The 25,589-nt window shown below is 47.5% G+C and overlaps 1 protein-coding gene across 1 annotated transcript in view; it reads left to right on the top strand.

Annotated features, from left to right (window-relative positions):
- The first annotated feature begins 5,870 nt into the window (after positions 1-5,870).
- Positions 5,871-25,589, top strand: part of RASSF2 (Ras association domain family member 2) — a 56,283-nt gene continuing 36,564 nt past the window's right edge. Inside the window, exon 1 of the mRNA XM_028741221.2 lies at positions 5,871-5,975. The gene's annotated coding sequence lies outside the window, so the exon portion shown is untranslated. The remainder of the gene's footprint in view (positions 5,976-25,589) is intronic.

Below are 25,589 nucleotides of genomic sequence, written 5' to 3'. Positions count from 1 at the left end.
TCTCTGTTTTTCACCTTGGTGCCTCCTTGCTTTCAGCCCAATCCCAGCCATGAACTCTGCAGGTAGGGTTCCTAAAACGATTCCTGTAGGAGTCGATGGGAGGAATTGGGGAGAGCCTAATGGTTCAGTAGCTGATGGTTTAAAGCCAATGGCTAGCCTGAGCCTACTTCACTGGCTGAAGTATGTTTTCCACATATATCAAGGTGCTCCAAGGATGCAGCTGCTGAAGGCCCTTCCTCTCTATTTGGCTGCTTTTGCCTCCCAGAAAGAAGAATAACCCAGCCTAGTGAAGGTGCTTGTGGGGAAGGCATATGATAAGGCTGCTTGTACACTCTTGGGGTTTCGATAGGCCCAGATTCGAAACGGGCCATCTGGTTCTCGACCCCTGTTCCCTTCCCTTTTGTTAGATGCAAGGGGCAGAGCCTCAGAAGTGACTCCCATCCCACTTTCCCCTTTGCTCAGTGCCCAGAAGCAGCCTCCTTTCTCTTTACACCATAAAGTGGAGAAGCAGCCCTGTGCCATCGGACGTGTGCCTGCATTCCAAAGTGACGACGCAACTCATATCTCAATATGCATGACAGACCAGCACAAAATGGCCTTTCCCCCCCCTTTTCTTCTCCAGTGGCCTTCTTGAACCAAAAAATAACCAACCTTTCACCACCAGAAGAAGGCGGCGTTGGGAGCAAGATACACTCACCATTTGTATTTTGTATTGTTTTCTTTTGCATGGTGCATGGTGCATATCTAGAGTTTCTCACTCAAACAGTTTCTTAACCTGCCTGGACGGAGAAGAGCAGACTGCTGGGGCTTCCCATTTTGTAGTGGTAGATCCTTTCCCATCTGTGCTGTGAGGCGGCCACCTGCTCACCAGTATTTAGCTTCTGCCCATTAGTCTCTATAACCGTTATAGTGCTGGGCTGCTTTAAGTATTGAGAATTCACCTTGAGTGGCATCAAAAACATTCCTGTCTGGTTATAATTTGCTTGTGGCTGTGATTAGTCATCAGTACATATTTGATAGCAGAGAATTCCCTTGTGCATTGCCTGACATCTTTCCAAGTGAACCATCTTGCTGTCAATCCAAACTCTAGTGCATCTTCTTTTCCTCCTCTTTGGTCTGTTCATAATAACAACTTTTGATGTAACAAACTCTTTTGACTGTTTTTTAGACAGTGGGGATAAATAATAATATTCTTTTTCCCATGAGTTGTTTTTTTTTGTGAATGACTTTTGACCGCACAATCTCATGTTACAAACCAAGTTGGGTTTTCCCTCTGAGATGTGTAATTCTTTTATTGAGATTTTTATGAATTTTGTTGTGTTTTGTTGGGATATTTTTTTCTAACATTGCTTTATTAAACGTTGAAATATTTAAGAAATATGTAATATTTGGACCAGATGTTGTGAATAATAGTAGATAAATGCTATTTTATTCTGTATTTTTAAAAGCTGTTCAGTATAAATAAAAGTTGACCTAGATGCAACTTTGCAACTGGACTGTCGTGGTCATTCTTCTGAGACAGAAGAACCAACATTAAGATGAACAGATGGCCAGCTCACTCCAAATGCTTGTTTAATAAGATGTAATTGATGCTAGAGCCCAGAGACAGAGAGCTCTTTCTGTCTCTGCGCTACACTAGCAAACTCAACAGGTTTTCCTCCTTACAGGTACTGTAGACTGCAGTACCTTGGACAGCTACATCAGGAAAAGCCGGAAACTGGGTTTGCCTCTCTGTAACCCTTCGGTCCCCTTCTGAGTAATAACCTGGAGCTTTTTAACTTCAGTTTTCCCCCAGCATGGTGCATATCAATTTGATTAATGCAATTGATTCTTGCAGTCCATGCACTTAGGACTTCAACCAGGGGCTCCTACAGAATGAAGATGCCATTAGCCTTAAGGTTATTAAGTGCGGAACAAAATGTGTAGCAAAATAATTAAAGTCAGAGGTTGTCGTCCCTGCAAGCCTCCCTCCAGAAAAATAAATAAATCCAGAAATTGAACTCGCTTCTTCATCCTATATTGAATGCCTTGCAGAGTAAAACAGTAGCTCACCTTGGTCTTGTACCACTATTTTTGGATATATACAGTGGCAAATGCTATTCTTTATATAGCACCACCAGTGTGTGTGTGATGTTTTACAGGGTTCAAGAGGGCAAGTCCCTGCCCTGATGAGGTGGTGACTCCCAAGTATTCTTTAGCTGTGGTCCCTGCACTGCAGGGACTTGGACTAGATGACCCCTGGATTAAGGGTTTTCCAGAGTAACTTGCTAAAGGTAAAGGTACCCCTGCCCGTACGGGCCAGTCTTGCCAGACTCTAGGGTTGTGCGCCCATCTCAGTCAAGAGGCCGAGGGCCAGCGCTGTCCGGAGACACTTCCAGGTCACGTGGCCAGCATGACGAAGCTGCATCTGGCAAGCCAGCGCAGCACATGGAAACGCCGTTTACCTTCCCGCTAGTAAGCGGTCCCTATTTATCTACTTGCACCCGGGGGTGCTTTCGAACTGCTAGGTTGGCAGGCGCTGGGACCGAGCAACGGGAGTGCACCCCGCCGTGGGGATTCGAACTGCCGACCTTTCGATCGGCAAGCCCTAGGCGCTGAGGCTTTTACCCACAGCGCCACCCGCTCCCAGAGTAACTTGCTACCTCTTGCTTTACCCCCCTCCCCCCAAAAAATAATAATCCTGGGGTTGCTGATCTAGTCAAATTAAGGGATTGATGAATTGTTGCCTGGTTCCCATAGCCCCAGCCTGTTTTTTCCTCCCTCTTCCCCCTCCATCTGTCATACCAGGGATGATGAAAGGTGCAGTCTGAAAAAATCTAGGGGGGCACAGTCCCCAAATCTCTGTCCCAAGTAGTTCCCTGCAGTGCCTAATGAGTTGGGTCAGCCCTGGTTGTATTTCAAAGGACAATAAAGATGGAGTAAAAACTGGTATTTCAAGAGTGATGTGTTTGCAGGATGCTGAAACAGGCCTCGAATAGCTTTTTCTGAAACAAAGCCTGTCTGATAATGCTCTCTTCCGTTTGGCTTTCTCATGCCAAGTGGGAGGTAGCCCCACTCCCCACAAAAAAACAACAACCAGTTGTTAGTCCAGGCACATGCCGTGTGTGAAATATTACCAGCTTCCCTCTCAGGGCTGTCTCCTGAGTGAGCCGGCTCTCTAGAAATAGTTCACAATATATAAAGACAGCTGACTTAACAGTTTCTCATCCATTCCTGTTAGTCGTTTCAGTTCTTTGCCACCAAGGTCCCAACTTACGCAATAATTAGCTGGTGTGGGTATGTATGAATGTGTGTGAATGCTTAGGATCTGTTTTCAAGAGCCACAATAATTTAGCTATTCCCAGAGGAAATAGTTGGCTCTTTTGTTAATATTATGGGCAACAATACTGGATGCGACTTGCCCAAATTGAGTTCTAATGAATGTTTAATGTGACACCGTAGAAAAGAAGGCCAAACTAATGGCAATAAGAAAACAGCCCTTTGTGGAGGAAAATAAAACGGAGGGTTTTACTTCCTTGCAATTAGATACTTGATACGGAGGGCAATCAGCACATACATGAATGATTGTGAATACTGTGAATTATTTCAGCTCAGAGGCACCATGCAGGAGCTTCAAAAGTGTGCAGAATTAATGTCAACGCACCTCTTTTATCGGTGGATAAGCAAGCGTAACCTTGGGAAACCTTGTTTTTCTAACTTGGGTTTCCTGAAGTTCATTCTGTGGAAGACTAGCCGTGATTTTAAAAGGGTTCACTAAAGAACAATAGGAGAGGATGTTTTGCATGTTTAAGTCCATTAGTGGGAGAGGCTCTGCCAACATCTGTAGCTCCTGCTGTGATTATGAAAAGCAGCATTTTCCTTGTGGCTCCCCAGGTGTGGGACTCCTCTCTCCCCACCAGCACAATAGAGCCCCCCTTACACTGTCTGTGTTCAGCATCAGATTAAAGGTAAAGGTACCCCTGCCCGTACGGGCCAGTCTTGACAGACTCTAGGGTTGTGCGCCCATCTCACTCTAGAGGCCGGGGGCCAGCGCTGTCCGGAGACACTTCCGGGTCACGTGGCCAGCGTGACATCGCTGCTCTGGCGAGCCAGAGCCGCACACGGAAACGCTGTTTACCTTCCCGCTAGTAAGCGGTCCCTATTTATCTACTTGCACCCGGGGGTGCTTTCGAACTGCTAGGTTGGCAGGCGCTGGGACCGAGCAGCGGGAGCGCACCCCGCCGCGGGGATTCGAACCGCCGACCTTTCGATCGGAAAGCCCTAGGCGCTGAGGCTTTTACCCACAGCGCCACCCGCGTCCCAATTTCAGCATCAGATTACGATGCATGAATTCCACCAGGCTCATAGATCTGGCTGATGTTTTGTTAACCTGCTCCCCTTTTAATTAAAGTTGTGAATGCTTGGTTCATCCATGGAGCAACTGCGCTCCTCCACAGTCACCTGGGCACAGGAGGGCAGGTAACAGAGGAGGCAATCAGAATTGTAGAGTTGTGATTCAGGGTCCTGCAACCCCCTGCAATGCAGGAATCACAGCTAAAGACTCCCGGACAGGTGACCATCCAAGGTCTGTTTAGAAACCTCCAGTGAAGGGAGTCTCCTCCACTGTTGAACGCCTCTTAATGTCAGAAAGTTTTTCCTAATCTTTAGTGGAAATCTCCTTTCTTCTCGCTTGAATCCTTTGGTTTGGGTCTTCTCAGTCTTCTCAAAGGACAAACGGCCATTGGATTCCAATGGCAAGAAAGGAAATTGTGACCCAACAGGAGGCAAAACTTTCTGTTGAACATTGGGATGGACTTTCTCGGAATCACAGAATCGGAGAGTCTGGAAGGGACCCAAAGGATCATCCAACCCCCCATGTGGCGGACTCTCCTTCGTTGTGGGTTTTCAGAGCAGATGATGATGATGATAATTTATTATTTATACCCCGCCCATCTGGCTGGGTTTCCCCAGCCATTCTGGGCGGCTTCCAACAAAACACTAGAATACAATAACCTATTAAACATTAAAATCTTCCCTAAACAGGGCTGCCTTCAGATGTCTTCTAAAAGTTTGGTAGTTATTTTTCTCTTTGACATCTGATGGGAGGGCGTTCAACAGGGTGGGTGCCACTATCAAGAAGGCCCTCTGCCTGGTTCCCTGTAACTTGGCTTCTCACAGTGAGGGAACCGCCAGAATGCCCTCGGCGCTGGACCTCAGTGTCCGGGCTGAACGATGGGGAGTGGAGACGCTCCTTCAGGTATACTGGACTGAGGCTGTTTAGGGCTTTAAAGGTCAGCACCAATACTTTGAATTGTGCTCGGAAACGTACTGGGAGCCAATGTAGGTCTTTCAAGATCGGTGTTATATGGTCTCGGTGGCCGCTCCCACTCACCAGTCTAGCTGCCGCATTCTGGATTAGTTGTAGTTTCCGGGTCACCTTCAAAGGTAGCCCCAAAGAGAGCGCATGGCAGTAGTCCAAGCGAGAGATAACCAGAGCATGCACCACTCTGGGGAGATAAGTCCTTGCTTGGGGATTCTGGAGCTGCAATGCAGGGAGGGGGTGGACTAGAAGACCCCTGGGGGTCCCTAACCAACACTACGGTCCATTTGGCTGCCCTGGCTTCTCTTGCTCCAAAAGGGGCAGCAGGTTTGTGGAGGTCCGAGGCTAGCAAAACCCTGCCAACCCTGGAGGGACCCCCAGAGGCCGGGATCCCCAGCACCCCTCCAGCCCAGCGAGGGGCTGGCAGGGCTCCGCTCGATAGCATTGTCTGGCCGGGCTCACCCCCCCAGCCCCCCCAGCAGCGGGAGGAGCCTCCAATGAGCCGGCGATTGGCTGGGCGGCGGCGGGGAGGGGGCGCCCGAGAGAGAGGCCGCCCGGCCGGCGGGGACTCCTCCCCCGGCAGCTGCGAGAAGGGGATCCGGGCGGCGGCTGCCGTCGTCTGCTGCCTGCGAGGACGCCCAGCCGCGGGATCGGGGCCCGGGGAGGGGCGCTCCCGGTAAGTTGCAGCCGGACCTCGACTGGTGGAGGGAGGGGGCGCAACAAAGACGCACGCGCACCCCCCCCCGGGGGCCCGAAAGACTCTCCGCATCTTTCGACGGCCGGACAGGAGGAGAGACCCACGAGATGCATGGGGGGCGGGGGGGGGGTGATGCTGCCTGGGGAGAATCGGCCGAGTTTGGAAGGAACCCCGACCCCGGAAGAAGCCCCTTTAGATTCGTGGAAGGCGGCTGCTCTCCCTGCGCCCTTCTTGGAGTTGGGCGGGACTGGCGGGGGGGGTGGATGCCCGGCGGAACCCCCAGGAACCCCGCTCCCCACCACTTATCCCTGACCTATCCGCTCATCCCCAACCGCCTTGCTTCCGAGTAAACCCGTCTGGGGACGACGGAGAGCCGACCTAGTGATCTGGAGCCCATCCTTCCCGGAGCGGGGCGCGGAGAAGAGGAGGGTCTCCTGCGCAAGCAGCTGTTCAGACGGAGCAAGGAATGAATGGGAATTGGGGGGGAGGAGCGGGCCCTTTGTGGCTCCCATTCGTTGCACCGGGTGCTTGTGCAGGCAGGATCGGGACCAGGACGACTTTCTGACACTCTCTGGGAGGAGAGTGTAGTTAGTGGTTAAGAAGAAACAGTTTGTGCTGCTGGGGCGGGGTGGGACAGGCCGGACTCCTGGGTTCTCTCTTGAGCCCCGGGAGGCACTGGAGTGGGGTGAAAGAAGAGGATATTAATTAATTCAGGAAGGCCACCCCAGGGACTGGGGATTTGGGGAGGGGATTCCCTTACTCTAAGTGGGTGACTCCTCCCTCCCTCCCCATCGCTTTGTGTCTCTCTATTCATCCCTCCCCGTGATGGACTGTCGCTTCCTTTGTGGCTGGCTGTACCATCTCTGCCCCCACCCGGGTAATTTGTTATCTGCCACTGGGACTCAGATTCTCAGCTCCACAGAGGATGAGGAAGTGGGTTGGGTGGGGGAGGGGAGGGGCGGCTGAAAGAGGAAGAAAGTGGGGCTTGTGAGTTTTGCAAAGTGCTGCACTACGCATAGGGGTGAGTCTGTCTATTCCTGTTAACCATTAGCTTTTTTGGGGGGGGGGTGGACTTTAGCCGGGTGGAAAGAGCTTGCATGTTACTCTTGTAGCTTGTACCCCAGACATGCCTCCTAAATGCACTGGATTGTAAATTTGGGTGTGTTCAGGCTCGCTCTTCCCCCCCCCACTCACTTTGATATATTAAGTCCCATTGCATCTGATGAAGTAGCTCTAGTCTCAATAAACGTCTACCAGTTTTTTTGTTAGTGCCAAAAGATTCTTCTCGTGCAATGGACTTAATTTCCATCTACAAACTTTTGCTTTGCTTCTCTTCTGCCTGCCTTGGAGACTCTCTCAAAGTCTTCTTCCCATTTTGCCCAGCTCTAGCAAATAACATTTAATGTTCAGCAAGATCTCTTCTGGAGCACCACATCTGCACATTTCTTAATCTGCTCTGTCCCTGAAGGCTAAGGATGGGTAATATTCAAAACAATAATATCCAGCTCTGGAATCAATGGCTTCCAAGTGCAGAAAAATCAGTTGCTGGCTGCCCCTTCTTCATTTGTTCCTCCACCAAGACTGTGTGAAAGAGGGGTGGAGCACTACATTCTTCCCTGATAGTTCATATGTGGTTTGTTCTCAGTTCTTAACTGACTCTGCAGGCAGCACTTTCTGCTCCAGCAGTTCTTCTGTGTTCAGTTTTGCTGGGCAGCATGAACAACATTTAATTCTCTGACTTTTTCTAGTGATCAGGTTGTTTTAGGAGTACTAAACATAAGCATTCCTAGCTTCAGCTTCTTTGTGTTCTAAAAGGACCCTAACAATCTTGATAGCTCTGCCATTAAGACTCAGGCCTTCTCGATTTTCATCTTGTCACTAAGCAGTTGGGTCAGAGAAGATGCCATTCAGTGGTAGAACACAATCTTTGCATGTAAAAGTTCCCAGGTTCAGTCCCCAGCAGCTCCAGTAAAGGTAAAGGGACCCCTGACCATTAGGTCCAGTCATTACCGACTCTGGGGTTGCGGCACTCATCTCGCTTTATTGGCCGAGGGAGCCAGCGTACAGCTTCCGGGTCATGTGGCCAGCACGACTAAGCCGCTTCTGGCGAACCAGAGCAGCGCACGGAAACGCCGTTTACCTTCCCACCAGAGTGGTACCTATTTATCTACTTGCACTTGGACGTGCTTTCGAACTGCTAGGTTGGCAGGAACAGGGACCGAGCAACGGGAGCTCACCCCGTCGCGGGGATTCGAACCGCCGACCTTCCGATCGGCAAGTCCTAGGCTCTGTGGTTTAACCCACAGTGCCACCCGCGTCCCCTAGCAGCTCCAGTAGGCCAAACCTAAACAGACCGGAGAGCCCCGCTTTGTTTAACAAGCCCCCCACCCCCAGAGGAGGACTCATGAACCCTGGAAACACACTTGGGTTACATATACTCTGATCCACATCTGGGGACCTGCTTTGTACCATTTCATGGCTTTGCTGCTCTTGAATTCCATGGCATGTGGGATAGAAATGTAATGAAATAAGCAAGGAATTGATGCTAAACTAAATGGTGCTACAAAATAAATTATTGCTGAATGCTGAAAATCTAGGAAAAAAGATTTCAGAAGAGTTAAACAGTGTCTGGAAAACCTTAATGAGGCTTAAGTGAACATGCTGCATTAAGCAGAGAGAAGCATTTTTTGTTCCAAGCTGGGCTCGTTTCCTAACTTTTTGGAAGGGGAGATACAAAAACCAAATGCTCAAGCTGATTAATTTCTTTATTAGTGTGCCAGAGGGTTCCGAGATTTGCCCATTTGCCTAGCACAAGTGAAAACTAGATCCAGGCAACCAGGCAAGGAAACTATTTATTTGCAAATTAGAAAAGGTTTGCTTTTGCCTTCAATGCTGTTGAAGTGCCCAGAAATTGCAATATATGCATATTTGAGCAGGCAGACTAATAATTAGTTTTGTTGGCTATGAATTCCACCTGGACAGGTGGAATTTATTTGCATAGGTGCACCTGGATGGTGCAGTGGCTTCTGGTGAGAGCTTGTGAGTTCCCACCGGAAGCCGCAGTCGCATGACCCCAGCAGTGGCAATGGGGGTGCCACCCCATGTGGGGTTCTGCAGCCTGAGGCAGCCACTTCAGTCTGCCTTATGGGCTGGCTGGCCGGCCCTGAGGCAGCCAAAAGTCTGGATTCGCTTTTTAAGGCTGTGGAGAGCTATAGAACTACAGAGAGCAAGGGAACTGTTAGAAGAGAGGAAACAGGAGAGAGGGGTCCAAGTGGACCTTGGTGCCTGCAGACATAGAGACCTAATGGCTGGGTTAATTGAAACAGAAGGAAGAAAGATCAGTGGGCGAGTACTGGGTGGGTTTCTAAGCCAAGGATTTGGGATTCTTGGCAGAAGGGTGCAGGGAACTGCAGCTGGCAAGAGGGAAGGCATTGCTTGTGGAGGAAAGTCCAGAGGCAGAGCCAAAGGGGGCGATTTCCAGAATTGAGGCTGCAGCACTTCTGACCTTAAGCAAAGAGCCCCAGGGAAAATTAAGCCACCAGGGCAGAAACTGTATCCTTCCTTGAAGGGTGGCAGTGTGTTGTTTTGTGTTTAAATTTGGCTAAAAAACAACTTTTAAGAGCCATAGGGAAACCATGGGCAAATCTGGCCAAGCCAAAGTATACTCAGTTCCCATTAATTTTAAGCCAAGTCAGCGGCTTTCCTGAGTGCCTAAGGCTGCTGCAACAGTAGGAAGAAGAAGAAGAAGAGGAGTTTGGATTTGATATCCCGCCTTTCACTCCCTTTAAGGAGTCTCAAAGCGGCTAACATTCTCCTTTCCCTTCCTCCCCCACAACAAACACTCTGTGAGGTGAGTGGGACTGAGAGACTTCAGAGAAGTGTGACTGGCCCAAGGTCACCCAGCAGCTGCATGTGGAGGAGCGGAGGAGCGAACCCGGTTCCCCAGATTAGGTGACTACCGCTCTTAACCACTACACCACACTGGCTCTCTTCCCCTGTTGAGCAAAGCAAGACTTGAATGGCACTTGGCAATGTGGCTTTCCATAAAATGTAGAATCGGAAGTTTCCTATCCCTGTTTGAAGAATATTATTGGGGTTTCATAAAATTACATCCTATTTTTATTATTGTACTCTGCCATGGAATCCACTGGATTTAATTAAAGCAATTAAATAAAAGTCACCATGCAAAATAGGGGGAAATGTGTGCGTGGCTAATCTGCATAATTTGCCTAAGCTGCAAAAAGTTGTCTCCAGCTGAGATGGAGGCGGTTGCTGGAAGCCACATGTGGAGAGAGGCCTCTTGTGCTCACATCCCGCTTGCTGGTTTCCCATGGACATCTGGTTGGCCACTGTGAGAACGGGATGCTGGATTAGATGGACCATTGGCCGGATCCAGCAGAAGGACTGTTCTTAGGTTCTTGCTTGCACTTTCAGAAGGAACCCTTGAATTTTATGCAAGATCCGCTGCTGGGGTCTTCCAGCGCTGACATGCTGTTGCTTCATTAAGAGTGTGTTAGAGAGGCTGGCTTGCTGAGTTGCATCTGGGCTGGATTTAAGTCCTTGCTGCAGATTGCCACAGACCTCCCAGTCAGAAGCAGCAAAAAGTTGGGGGAGGCATGTGAGGGTGGGCTCACCTCAAGGCTTCGCTTATCTGAAAGAAGCTGCAGCTCTCAGGCCAGCAAATATGATGGATACCAGTCCAGATCACCTTTCTGTGATCAGATGTAGCAGCGCAGATAGAAGTTCTGTCACATTCAGCTGCTACCATCAGGTGTCAAGAAACAGAGGCATGCATGTGTGAACCGGATCCTTGTGTGAAGCATATGCAGGATGCAGAATAGGGTGCAATTCACACTTCTATTCTGGGACGTGGGTGGCGCTGTGGTTTAAACCACATAGCCTAGGACTTGCCGATCGGAAGGTCAGCAGTTCGAATCCCCGCGACGGGGTGAGCTCCCGTTGCTCAGTCCCAGCTCCTGCCAACCTAGCAGTTTGAAAGTACGTCAAAGTGCAAGTAGATAAATAGGTACCACTCCGGTGGGAAGGTAAACGGCATTTCCGTGCGCTGCTCTGGTTCGCCAGAAGCGGCTTAGTCGTGCTGGCCACATGACCCGGAAGCTGTACGCCGGTTCCCTTGACCAATAAAGCGAGATGAGCGCTGCAACCCCGGAGTCGGCCACGACTGGACCTAATGGTCAGGGGTCCCTTTACCTTTACATGCTTCTACTCGGGATTGATTGGGCACCATGTAGGGATCTTCTGACATGTAGTGTTAGAGCATGGGTAGGCAAACTAAGTCCCGGGGGACGAATCCGGCCCAATCACCTTCTAAATCCGGTCCACAAACGGTCCAGGAATCAGCATGTTTTTACATGAGTAGAATGTGTCCTTTTACTTAAAATGCATCTCTGGGTTATTTGTGGGGCATAGGAATTCATTCATCCCCCCAATATAGTCCGCGCCCCCCCCAAGGTCTGAGGGACAGTGGACTGGCCCCCTGCTGAAAAAGTTTGCAGACCCCTTTGTTAGAGTGTGAGACCAGGGTTCAAATTCCTACTTGGCCAGGAAGCTTGCTGGGTGATCTTGGATAATAAAATGGGGAGGGGGAGAACGATGTGTGCCACCCTGGGCTCCTTGGAGGAAAGAAAGGTGTGCTTTAAATGTAAGAAATAAGAAATCTTATATAGGAAGGGTGTGTGTGTGTGTGTGTAAGACAAGATGGTAAATCTGTTGAAAGTACAGGATTAAATGACTGAAAGTTTGTCTCATCAAACAGATGCTTAGTGCCATTTCACTTCCCTCTTGATCCTTTGCCCTGGTGCTGCCCAGGGGAGCTGAGCACCACTGCTCTTCTGAAGGGTCTGGCAGCCAGACTTTGGATTAGGGGGCAATTTCGCTGCTGCTTCACCTGGGTAGCAGCTGCTGGTTTGCAGAGCAGATGGCCTTGCTGGGATCAAGAAAATAGTTTTAAAGTTATTTTTAGTTTGGATTATGGCTTTTGGGGGGCGGTGTCAGTTTGGCCCCCAAGAGTCTTTATGTATGTGAAATGGAAGCAAAATGTATTGTGGCTGATCAGATCCTGCCATTTAGGTTTTCTTGATTCTATAAGTTGGGAAACTGATACAAAAAGAAGCCTGTTTCTCTTGTGAGAAAGCAGGCTGGGGACTCCTTTTTTAAAATGAGTGCTGTCACTTCAGAGGATGGGGCTGCAGGCTCCCTGGGGGAGGCAGCCCAGCCCTCAAAGGTGCCACCACATGGCATGCCTTCGTATGTCTGCCTTTGGCATTTCTTGCTGTCGGCAAAGGTAACGCTCTGGGAATCACAAAGAGCAGAAATTCTCTCCCTGAGGCCAGGAGTCATGCAACCCCTCCAGCTGTCCCTGTTTTCTGATCTCTGCTAGATCACTGTCCTGGTTTGGTTTTTGTTTTTACTCTTAGCAACAAAACAAAACCTTGTAAAAAAGCTGCTAGATTTGGTGCTGTGCGTCGGTTTTCAGGCGTCTCCCTGCTGGAGTTCCGAGTTGGCCAGCAAATCCATCTCTGCTACACTTCTCTGGCTTGCAGCTTCCTGTAGCCAGGTGCCCACCAGATGTTTCAAGCTGGGGTTGCAGACGTGCTGTACCTTTGAAGCACATTCAAAGCACATTTCCCCCATCAAAGAATTCTGGGCACTGGAGTTTGTTAAGGATTGGTGGGAACTGTAACTTTGCAACTGCAGTGCCCAGAATTGTTTGAGGGAAAGGATTTGATGCAATTGTGCTTTAAAGGTATAGTGCAGGCATAGGCAAACTCGGCCCTCCAGATGTTTTGGGACTACAACTCCCATCATCCCTAGCTAACAGGACCAGTGGTCAGGGATGATGGGAGCTGTAGTCTCAAAACATCTGGAGGCCATAGCTGTCAACTGTCCCTTATCCCAGCTCCATGTCCCGCTGCTGTCCCTTATTGTTGATGTCCCTTAAATTTCCCAGGTTTCAAAGGAAGCAGCTCCTCTCCCTCCCTCCCTGCCGGCCAGGGAGGAGGGAGGCTCCAACTGTTTTGCTTGGCTGCGTTGCTCACCCAATAAGGAGTCTAAGAACAACTGGGGGGTGGAGCTTGCATGCCTTGTGCCGATCAAATCGGCCGCGTTGCCTGGGGACTCGCCTTTGCTCAGCGCTTCCCAGCGGAGAGGTGACGGTGGTTTCCCTTGCTGCATCCCCTTTGGCGGGTTGCTGTGCTGTGGGAACCACCACTTGAGGCTTCGTTTGGCTGCTGGCTGGGCTTTCTGCCTTTGGCTTGGCCCAGGGGCTCAGAAGCTGAACATACCTGTGCTTGGAAAACCCCTTATTTTGGCTGCTGATCCCTTATTTTCGAGGCTGCTGGTCCCTTATTTTCAAATCTGTAAGCTGACAGCTATGCTGGAGGGCTGAGTTTGCCTATGCGTGTTATAGTGTATTACACAGCCTACAACTGCCATCTGTCTTAAGTCAGCATCAACATGCTCCCATCAGCCCCAGCATCTTACAGTTGTGTTGTCGTCTGGATCTGATGGGAGTTGCCGCTCAAAACGTCCCAAAGGTGCCAGGTTGGTGGAGCCCATTGTCGTGCATGCGGCTGAACACTGAAGATGCCAATCAATTCTCACTCTGTCATTGTGTCCACACTTCAGCTGCTGAGCTGCCTCTTGGGCAACTAGTAACCTACTACAGGATGAATAGATGTTGGTAGCATATCTTTAACCTAAGGATCAAATGACCTCTTGGCTTCTAAAGGAGTTGAGCAGAAGCGACTGTTACAAAAGTGTGTGTCTGCATATCCAGCACTCACTCCCTTGTCCAAAAGGTTGGCTTATTATTTGTCATGAAACTGACGGTGTGTGTACATGCTGCTTCAGAGAGCAAAGTTACAGCAGAAGCAGGCAGCAACTCGCACACTACAGACACAGCTTGATCTAAAGAGGACAAGGAGGTTCCTTGTCAAAAGCTTAAAGAGAGAATGTGTGACGTTTGACACAGACTCATGCTAAAAGTACAGCAACAAGGGGAGAGAGGAGTGGATACCTGGAGCAAAGCTCTCAGGCTGGTCCTTGAGAGCACAGAGTGAAAAGGGGTCCATATTGGAGCTGTTAGAGCTGACAAACCATTGAAAGTGTAAGTAGTTTGGGGCCAATGTTAGGTTATGGAGAAGGGAAGGGGTCTTTTAGAGGAGTAATTTGGTAAGAACACCTTGATTCCTCTGTTTCATGATTCATTTCTTACAAGTTCCTGTCTGCTAGTTATTCTGCTTACCTGACTTAGTTTGTAGTTGAAAGAATATAATCCTAGTGAGAAATGACTAACTGGTTTATCTTTGTTTGTTTCCTGTCTCCTCCTTCTTTTTGGAGGAGATGTGAATTAAATTTTGCTAACAACAGATTACTGTGCTGATATTTACATAAAGTCTTGAGAGATCAGGAAGCTTTCCAGGACGATAAGGACTCTTATCAGGGTCAGGAAAGTCCATTGAGCGGTATATTTTAAATCAAGTTTATGCCAGCTGTACTGATGCCATGATCTGCAGTGATAAAACACTGGAAAAGTTCCAGTTGGCGAACTGAGTTGTGCCTTTGGCAGTGGGTCAGGGTGGGAGGAAGGCTCTGAGCCTCGGGGTGGGAAGAGGGAGGTGACCAGGACATCCCTGGATTCATTTATGAAATGCTGGTAGGTCTGGATTCCTCAATTCAGCCATGGAACTCTCCAAGGCCCTGTTCAGCTGCCTGGTTCCCATCACACGAAATAGCTTGCAGGAAAGTGTGGGGTCAGCCCCCTCCCTTCAGCAGCCCCACACCAAGCACCCGGTGTTAGTCTGACAGAGTGGTCTCCTTTTCCATTTCCAACGGAAGGAACCTCCATCTCTCAAGGTTCCTGTCCCCATGTTGGAGGCAAACACACCCTGCTTTCAGACTGAGCCACGGCCGGCACTGAAAGTTGAGGTTTCCACTGGGTGTTCTTGAGGACCTCTTTGTGTTTTTTTTTAACAGATATTTATTAGAATTTTACAATATGAAAAAAGAAAAATACAAAATAAAAATAGATAAAAAACAATTCCACCATTCCATCACTTTCTTTCATTTGCTTGTTTCCCGGACCTCCTCACACCTCCCTTTTTGTATTCTAGTTCAATTTGTTAGTTCAGCAAATCCTTCCCCTCTTTGTTTATCCTAATCTTTAATCTTGACATAATGTGTAACATTAACTTTTGACTGTTAATACCCCGTTTTTTTTCATACTCCTTATAGCGTTATAGCTAAAAACCACATAAGTTTCATCCAACATCATTTTAACATTCATTAATTTTACAATATTTCTGTAAGTAATCTTTAAATTTCTTCCAATCTTCTTCCACCAACTCTTCTCCCTGGTCTCGGATTCTGCCGGTCATTTCTGCCACTTGAGGACCTCTTTGTGCATTCAGGGTCCATGGGTAGCCCTGACTGGCCATGGAAGCCAGGGACCTGGGAGACGAGGCTTTGATTCACCGCTTGGCCATGAAGCTCACTGGGTGACCTTGAACCAGTCACTGTCTTCTCTCAGCCTAATGTACCTCACAGGGTTGTTGGGATTACATGACAAGTGGGGAAACCATGTACGCCACCTTGAAAAAATGCAAGAAGTAAATGGGTACCAGAAGGGAGGTGGGTGGCACTGTGGTCTAAACCACTGAGCCCTAGGCTTGCCGATCAAAAGGTCGGTGCTTCGAAGCCCTGTGAGCTCCCGTTGCTCGGTCCCTTCTCCTGCCAACCTAGCATTTTGGAAGCATGCCCCAAAGTGCAAGTAGATTAATAGGTACCGCTCCGGCGGGAAGGTAAATGGCATTTCCATGCACTGCTCTGGTGTTGGTGTTCCGTTGCGCCAGAAGTGGCTTAGTCATGCTGGCCACATGACCCGGAAAAACTCTGTGGAGCGGACAAACGCCAGTAAAGCAAGATGAGCGCCGCAACCCCAGAGTCGTTTGCGATTGGACTTAACTGTCAGGGGTCCCTTTGTTGTTGTTGTTTAGTCATTTAGTCGTGTCCAACTCTTCATGACCCCATGGACCAGAGCACGCCAGGCATTCCTGTCTTCCACTGCCTCCCTCAGTTTGGTCAAACTCATGTTTGTAGCTTCGAGAACACTGTCCAACCATCTCGTCCTCTGTTGTCCCCTTCTCCTTATGCCCTTCATCTTTCCCAACATCAGGGTCTTTTCCAGGGAGTCTTCTCTTCTCATGAGGTGGCCAAAGTCTTGGAGCCTCAGCTTCAGGATCTGTCCTTCCAGTGAGCACTCAGGGCTGATTTCCTTCAGACTGGATAGGTTTGATCTTCTTGCAGTCCATGGGACTCTCAAGAGTCTCCTCCAGCACCAGAATTCAAAAGCATCAGGGTAAAGGGGTCCCTTTACCTTTACCTTTAAATGGGTACCACATGCCCGAACAAGGTGATGGTGTGTGCAGAATAACCTCTTTTAAGCAGGGTAGCGGGGTGTGCTGCAGAGTTTATTTTTGTGCTTCTGCACGTTGCAGGTCTGGTTGTTCCACACCTGGTGTGGTTGGCCTCTTTCCTCCCCTTCTCTTTCCTCTGTTCCTTCCTCCATCGCTCATCCCTGGGCAGCTGGGAGCTACGCTGCCATGGGGCAGATGGATGGTTCTGTGTCTCCATTAACAGGGGAGAGGCTGACAAATGGAGCGACTTTCAGCAAGGCCAGATGGGAAGGGCTGCCTCCAAGAGCAGACCGAGATGGAGGAGGGAGGCGGGGAGAGAAGGGAGGCCCAGTGGTCCTGCTGCAGGAGGAATGGACGGCAGGCGTAACAGCTGGTCCAGAGGCCAATGTCACTCTAGGTTGGATTATTGCAAAGCTTTGCATCCTCACAACACACCAGTGTTTGCACTGCACACAAAGGCCCCAACATTAATTGTGTGGCTTTTTAAAGCTTCCTCAAAGAAGCTTAGGCGGGAGGCAGCATATGTTGTCTCCCCAGTGGCATTTTATCCCCATAACTGGGGGGGGGGGAGGAACTGTAGCCCTCCAAAAAATTTTAAAATGCATGCGCACACAAACCAAATGCATAATCAGCCCCGGTGAGTAAACAGTGAGCACTGGGCTTCCAATGCTGGGTGACACCCAGCTTCACGGCTGAGTCATTTCAAGGTGGGCAGGCAGTGCAAAGAATTCAAAATTTAAAACATCTCCTGCAGGTATTTTGATTTCGTCGATGCTCCTAAAAGGGTCAGAGCAGCTCACAAGAATGAAAGCAATAATAAAAACATAAACTAGAAATTAAGGCCTTACAATAGCGGGAAACCGACATGCACAGATAAAAAGAAGTCATACTTCACGCGGGGCGTAGTTAAACCGTGGAACTCCCTCCCACAGGAAGCAGCCGTGGCCTTCAGCTTGGGTGGCTTTGAAAGAAGATGGAGAAATTCATGGAAGAGAGGGCTGTCGATGGCTACTAGCCGTGACAGCTGCGCTCTGCCTCTGCAGTTGGAGATAGCGATGTTTCTGAATACCAGTTGCTGGAAGCTGCAGGGGGGGGAGATGGCCCTGCTATACTAGATAGGCCCCCACTAGCCTGATCCTGCAGGCTCTTCTTGTGTCCACACACATACCAGTTAAAAAGAAAGTTCTGTTTGCCTTGTAGCTCCAGCCCTCCTCCTCCTTTAGCTACACCCATTTGGGACCACTCTGCTCCGCTTTTCCTACTGCAAATGGGCCCGTGGTCTGAACTAGCACCTTCTTCTCTTTAGTGCAGCTGCTTCCAAAATCTCCTCTCTGGAGGGAGAAATGCTTCCTTGCCCAGCTGGCTCTGCTCCTTCCTCCTAACCGGTGCAGTGGATGCTCAGAGTTGCCAAATAGAATTAAGCTCCCACACCAGAACATCTGGAAAGAGGCAGGCACTCAGCTGCTTCTGATGGAAAGTGTGCTTGAGAATCACAGAAGCCTTGGAGCCTTATCTTTGAGGGGTCCTTTTGAGCAGGACGTGTGAGCTGTAGTTTTAAGGGTTGGGGACCTCAATGCTGCTTTTGCCAGCTCTGAACCTCTCGTTGTTCTCCAGGATGCAGAATGGAGGGCAGGGGTTTCCTTTTTCCCCACCAAATTTTTTTATTGTTTTTCCACATTTATGACAAATATAACATATAATACACACAAAAGAAAAGACAGCACAATACTAAAAGAAAAGAAAAAGAAAAATATAAACACTTTTTACTTCTAGAACCCATTTTATCTTTCATTGTTATCTGACTTCCTCAAATCCCCCCTAACTGAATTTCATTGTATCACCTTGTAACAGTTTTCCAAAATCCTTTTTCTAATAAAATTAAATCCTTCAATTTACTATCTTCTCTTTTCTTATTAGCCTAAATCCATAGTTCTTTACAACTCCTCCTTATTCTAATCCTAAGCCTAATTGATACTTTCAAGGGACTTCTAATGATCTTATATTACAATATTTAGCTAGATAGTCTTTAAATTTCTTCCAGTCTTCTTGGTGTTCCTTTTCTTTCTGATCGCGGATTCTTCCAGTCAGGTCGGCCAGCTCCAAAAAGTCCAACATCTTCATCTGCCATTCTTCTACAGTTGGTATTTCTTGAGATTTCAAATTTTTAGCTAATAGCAGTCTTGCTGCTGTAGTGGCATACAAAAATAATCGTAACATCTTTTTTGGGCAATTCCAGTCCTATTATTCCAAGTAAAAAGGCTTCTGGTTTCTTAACAAATGTATTTTTTTTTTTTTTTTTTTTAATATTTTATTAAGGATTTTCTTGTTTTACAGAAGTGTAGTGCCTCATATATATTTTTCCCCATGTAACATTTTTACAAATCCGTTTCATTTGTTGAGGCATTAGGGGGAGAAGAAAATAAAAATAAAAAAATAAAAAAAGGAGAGAAAAGAGAAAGGGGGGTGGAGAGAGGGAAGATGGATAAGGGTGGGATTGGGTGGCGGTGTTTCTATTATGTTTAATGTATGTAGAGTTTGGTGTCAGCGTGCTTGTGTTGTTCACTTGTGTTCCTTTGGTGGTGAGAGAGGTTGGGGTTGGCCTAGGGTGTGATTGTTTGCTTGTGATTGGCTGTGGTGATCTTTGTTTTCGTGTGTGAGTGAGGTGGGTGGGTGTTTTGGATCAGGTTAGCCATATTGATTTGTATGCTGTTGGTGGATTATTGTCATTGTCCTGTTGGGCTGTGTGTGTGATAAAGGGGAGCCATACCGGGGTGAAGGCATCTTCTTCTGTTTGTCCCCGTGTCAGTTTCAGTTTATTAGTTAATTTTTCTAGTAGGGCTGTTTCCCATACTATTTGATACCATTGGTCCATGCTTACTCCTGACAGGTCTCTCCAGTGTCTGGTTATGGTGTTTCTGGCTGCTGAGAGCAGGTGGGTTATGAGTTCTTTGTGGTGTAAATGGGCATTGTTGTCTTGGAAGATGTTTAGTAGGGCCAATTCTGGGGTGGTGTCTATTACTTGCTTAGTTATTTTACAAATTTCTTGTATGGCTGTTGTCCAGAATAGTTGGATTTTGGGACACTCCCACCACATGTGGAAGTATGTGCCTGTGGAGGTGCACCCTCTCCAGCATTTTGGTGAGGTTCCTGGGTGTATTAGCGCTAGTTTCCTTGGTGTTAGGTACCACCTGTAGGTGAGTTTCAGTGTGAGTTCTTTTCTTTTCGTTGATATGGATTTAAAGGGGGGTTTAGACCACATTCTGGTCCATTGAGTGGGGTTTATCTCATAGCCTATGTCATTCTCCCATTGATTTTTGATTGCGTCTAGGGGATTTGCGAGATTTTGGAGTAGTATTTTGTATATTGCGGATACCATCCCTTTACCATTTCCCTTTGTTGTTAGGAGGAGGTTTTCGAAGGTTGTCAGGGGCCTAGTTGCTGCTGATTTTACTGTTGGGTTGTTTAAGAGGGCATGTAGTTGGTGTTGTGTTAACCAGGGCATTTGGGTGTCTTCTAGTTTGTCTTGTATTTCTTGTGTTGACAAGGGTTTGTTATTTTTATAAAAGTCTATTAGGCGATACAAGCCTTTGGTTCGCCAGGTTTTTATCTTGAGGTTTTGTGCTGCATGGTGGAATAATGGGTGGTATGCCAGGGGGATTAGTGGGGATGGGGTTGGGGATAGTTTGCCTATTTGTGTTTTCCATGCTTTGAGCATGGTCTGTGTGTACCTGTTAAGTGTTGTGGGAATTTTCTTTAGTTTGTTTGGGAGGAGTGGGTATGTTGTGGTGCAGGTGTTTTCAATTGTGTCCCTCTCTAGGTGTACCCATTGTTTTGTCTCATCTTCTAGTATATATGGGATTATATGGCGTATTTGGTTGGCGTTGTAATATGCTTCTATGTTGGGGATTCCCCATCCTCCTTCTGAGGTGGGGAGGTGCAGGTATTTGGGGCTTATTCTTGGTTTTTTATGTGAGAAGATGAAAGAGTGTAGTTTTCTCTGCCAACTGTGAAGTTGGGTTGAGGGGATCCAGATTGGGAGGGTTTGGAATAGGTAGGTTAGTTTTGGGAGTGTGATCATTTTGATCATGGCTATTTTGTCTGAGAGAGTGAAATTCATGTTATTCCATCTCTTTAGGTCTTTGTTAATTTGTCGCCACAGGGGCTTGTAGTTGTGGAGGTATAATTTATTGAGGTTTCTGGTTATTTGTACCCCTAGGTATCTGAACTTGGTGTGGCAAAGTTTTATTTTGGTGACCTTCGTGAGTTCTTTTTGGGTGTGAGGAGGGGTGTTGAAGCACATAGCTTCTGACTTTGTGAAATTTACCTGTAGGCCCGACACCATTGCAAATGCGTTGAGTTCTCTGATTAGGGAGGTTGCTGTGCTTATGGGGTCTGGTGTTGTGACCATTAGGTCATCTGCAAAGAGCCCTAATTTATAGGTCCTGCCTTTTATTTCCACTCCCTTGATGTCTGCGGCTGCTCGGATGCGGATTGCTAGGGGTTCCAGAGCCAGGATAAATAAGAAGGGAGACAGTGGGCATCCTTGTTTCGTGCCTCTTTGGATAGCTATAGTGTTAGAATCCATATTGTTAGTTCTGCATTTTGCTGAGGCTTGGGAGTATATTTGTTTGAGGATTTGTAGGAAGTTGGGGCCAAATTTCATGTTAGTTAGTACTGCTAATATGTATTTCCACTCCAAGCAATCAAAGGCTTTGAGTATGTCTAGGGACATAATTGTCAATGGGAGTTTGGTTGCCTTGCTGTGTTCGATCAGGTTCAGTAGTTTCCTGATGGGGTCTGTTATATTGCGGCCAGGGACAAAGCCAGTCTGGTCTGGGGCTATTAACTTGTGTAGGAAGATTTTTAGGCGGTTGGCCAAGATTGATGTGAATATCTTGTAGTCTTGGTTTATTAATGAGATTGGGCGGTATGATTCTACTTTGAGGCTGTCTTTTAGTGGTTTTGGGATGGAGACTATTTTGGAGTGGGTCCAGGTTTTGGGGATGGGGCCTCCTTTTATGATGTCGTTGAATAGGCGGGTCATGTAGGGCATCAAGGGTTCTTTGAATTTCTTATAGAATTCTGCTGTGAAGCCGTCTGGGCCTGGGGCTTTGTGTGGTTTCAAGTTTTTGAGGACCGCATCTATTTCCTCTGGGGTGATAGGGCTATCCATGAATTCCTGTTCCTCATCAGTTAGGGTAGGCATGGTCAGTCCTGCTAGAAATTTTTTGATTTCCCTCTCTGGTGGGTTATGGGAGGTGTATAGGTTGGAGTAAAATTCTGCAAATTCTGAAATTATTTCTTTGGGGGAGAATGTTATGTTGCCGTCTTTTTTGGTGATGCAGTGTATTCTTGTTTTGAGTGCTTTTTTCCTACATCTATTTGCTAGTAATCTGGAGTTTTTCCCTCCATATTCATAGAAACGTTGTTTAGAGTATAGAATGTTGATCATTGTTTTGTTGATTTCTAAGGAGTCTAGTTCTCTCCTTTTCTGTTCTATAAGTTTGAGGAGTTTTTTAGATCCTGTTTGTTTGTAGCGTGATGAGAGGGCTGTGATGTCTTGTTCTATTTTGCTAATTTTTGAGGAGGTTTGTTTTTTAAGGAATGTTTTCTCTTTTATGCAAGCTCCTCTGGTGACCGCTTTCATTGCGTCCCATAGGAGGGGGGTTGTTGTATTGTTTACATCGTTTTCTTTGAAGTAGTTTTGGAGGGTTTTTGTGAGACTCTCTCTAATTTGTTTGTTTGTAGTTAGGATGGGACTGAAGGACCAGGATGGGGTGGTTTGTGTTCCTTCTCCTATTTTAACAGTGACTTCTACTGGGGCGTGATCTGTGATTTTAATGTTACCTATGTTTGTTGATTCTACTGAGGGAATCAGACCCTGTGTGAGTAGAATGCTGTCCAGTCTGGACACTGTATCATGGCGTCCCGATTGGAATGTATGGCTGATGTCTCCCGGGTTTTGCTCACCCCAAATGTCATAGAGACCCCTGTTTTTTAGCATTTTTAGTAACTTGTAAGAGTTCCTGGTTGTTGGGGGTTTCCTTCGGAGGAAGGTTGCCCATGGGGTTGTGGGGTGGATATCTTTCAGGGATATACCTTTCATATTTAGATTGAGGTCCCCTCCTAGGATTGCTTCCCCTTCAGAGAAGGAGAGGAATTTGTTTAGTGTTTTCTGGAAGAATTCTAGTTGTTTCGTGTTTGGGGCCTATATGGAGCCGATTGTCAGTTTGATTTTGCCATCTAGTGTCCCTTTAGCGAAAATGAATCTGCCTTTTTTGTCCTTGAGGACTGTTGTGGCAGTGAAGTTCAGGTCCCTACTGAGTATTATGGCTACACCACGGGCTTTCCCTGAGCCTCGTGCGACCCACTGTTGACTAAAGCGGGGGTCGCTCAGGAGTTTGCTGCCTTTGGGTGGATTGTGTATTTCTTGTAGGAAGGTGATGTGTGGTTTCATGGTGTTTATGTATGAGGTGATGCGTTTTCTTTTGATGGGGTTTCCCAGCCCCCTCACGTTTAATGTAATTGCTTTTAGGTTAGCCATTTTGTTTATCTATTATGTGGGGCGATTCCCTGCCAACCCGTTCGGGTTGTCTTGTGTCTCTCTCTTCGTGTTGTTTAAAGAACCAGTGGGGTTGCGCTGACCTAGGGTGTGGTGGGTGGGGGGCTAGTAGGATTAGAGTGAGATTTGGGTTAAAGAGTAGGGGGTAAGTTGTAGGGAGTTTCCTATATGTAGTCATATAGGTGTTTGTTTGGGGTATTTTGGGCCATCTGGCATTTAGCCAGTTGGTCCTAGGTCTCAGCTGGTGTGGAAGGCCGTGTTCAAGGACAGGCCGTCCCCCCTGTTGTCTGCGATAGGGGGTGATCAGCGAGACAGTGTGAAGTGACTTTGTAACGTCGCTGTCAGGTATAAGGTTTGTAAGCAGTGTTGCCAGTATTATGAGCAACATTGTTGGTGTGTTGGGGTGGGGATGTGGGTGCTGGTACGCTCTGGTGCCACCATAGTGCTGGTTGGGTATCAGATTTTAGCCTGATTGTGGGTTGTGTTATTAAGGTTGGAGTTGTTTTTCCTTAGTATGGAGTATGAGGATGTTGAAGGTGTGGGTGATGGGGAATGTGGTTGAGGTCGTCTGGACTGGTGTTGGGGTGGGGATTTCTGTGGGGGTGCGGGGCTGGGGGGGGTGTTGATGGTGTTAACTAAATCTATGTTTTGGGGGGGGAGGGGAAAAAAGGGGGGGGGAATCACCAGTCCTTCAGTTTGTGGTTTTTTCCTGGTTGCTTCTTTCAGCCGGGGTTGTTGTTGTTGTAGGGTTGTCCATCTGCGATGAGTTGGTTTGGTTGATCTTGGTCTGGTTTCTTGTGTCGTATGGCCGGCGGGACGGTTCTGAGCATGATGCTTGCCTGTATTGGTTTGCGTTGTTGCGCCGCTTCTGTTGTATCTTTTTCTTCTGTACCATTGTCCAGTTGTTTGCTGTTGTTTCCTCGTGGTTGGGGCTGTCGCTTGGTGGGTTTGTCGGTTTCCATTCCGGCGGGAGGTCGAGTTCAAGGTTCTTTAGTAGTTGCAGGGCCTCAGGTATGTTGGTAGCCATGTGTTGTGTTGTGTTCGTTGTTACAATGAGGCGGAAGGGGAAGCCCCATCGGTATTTGATCCCTGCTTGTTGGAGACGCTGGGTGCATGGGCGCAGGCTTTTCCTCCGGTTTAGGGTATCCTGAGATAGGTCCTGTAAGGCCAGAATGGGGGTTTCTCCATATCGAAGGTTGCTTGAGTTTCTGAGTTGGTGCCATATTTCTTCCTTCTTTCGGTAGCGTGTGAAACATACAATGATGTCTCTCGGGGGGGCGCTGGGTTTTGGCATAGGTTTTAGGGCTCTGTGAGCCCTCTCCAAGTCCTCTGCCTCAAGTTTCAGGCTTGGGATTGTGTTTTTCAGCCAGCGTATAATTAGGTCTGCTGGGCTTTTCTCCTCTGTTTTTTCAGGAAAGTTGCGGAAGCGGATGTTACAACGTCTATTGCGGTCTTCAAGGTCGGCTTGCTTAATTTTCATCTCGTTGTGTTCTGCTTCCATTTGGTTTACCAGTTCGTCCAGTTTCTTGTTCACACGTGCATTCTCCTCCCGGTATTGTTCTATTATTCTTTCTTGCATTTGGTTCTTGTTCTCTAGAGCTTCCACTTTGGAGGTTAGATTGTTGATTAGTACCTGCATGGGAGCCATTGTGGCCTTCAGTGCTTCTTCTAATCGTGCTTCCATTTCCCTCAGATCTCGTTTCGTTATTGGGTGGTCATCATCTTGAAGGGGAGCTACCATCTTAGCATTGTTTGCCATCTCCCTGGTTGGTGTCATCTCGGTCTCCCTGATGGTTTTGGTTTGAGGTTGGCTTGGCGTCCTCTTGGGGTTGGGCGTGTGGTGGTTAGGAGTTGTGGCAGTGGTGATTCCTGGGTATTGTTGGGTTGCTGAGCTGATCAGGCTTTGTTGGCTGGTGGCTTTTACAGAGCGTTTCGATTAGGTGGTCATTTGTGTCACTTCTAGCCTGTGTTTTAAGAACTTCTCTAGGGCTTCTGTAGATGCCTCAGCGGTGCCGCCGAGGCGGGGGGGGGGGGCAGGTAAGTAGAGATGGGTATACTAACGGACAGACAGTTCATATAAAGGGAAGGGGGTTAGCAGGTAGAGATGCAAGAGATTAGAGGGTATATGTTTAATTTTCCTCCATTTTTAATTACTTTCCCACAAGCAAAAAATAACAACAATAACCAGGGGGAAATATTATTCTTAAGAAAAACAAATCAAACAAAACCATGCAGTTATTTTTTGTTCTCCAAATGGGTATATGGAGGAAATTTTTGTTTTAAAAGAGAGTGGTGGTCGTAGCTGGGGGCGAAAGATTCCCCCCTCAGGAGCAGGCGAACAAGAGCTTTAAAAAGAGAAAGAAAAGAAGAATAATTGTATGGCTCTGCTCTGTCTTTTAAAAAATAATAATAATATGTCCCCCCAACCACCGCCACCACTCTCCGTCTGCAGAAAAGCAACCAAAAATGTACGGGTAAAAGATAAAAATGAGAATTAAAGGTAAAAAAAAAAAAAAAAAAAAGGGGGGGGTGTCTTTAAATAAAGCTTTTTATTTTTATTTTTTTTTAAATGAGTAAAGTATAGGTAAAAGAGGG

The sequence above is a fragment of the Podarcis muralis genome, chromosome 7 (genome assembly GCF_964188315.1).
Source record: "Podarcis muralis chromosome 7, rPodMur119.hap1.1, whole genome shotgun sequence".
Taxonomy (NCBI): Eukaryota; Metazoa; Chordata; class Lepidosauria; order Squamata; family Lacertidae; genus Podarcis; species Podarcis muralis.
The sequence above is the reverse complement of the archived record's forward strand: the minus strand, read 5'-3'. Positions and strand labels throughout refer to the sequence as shown.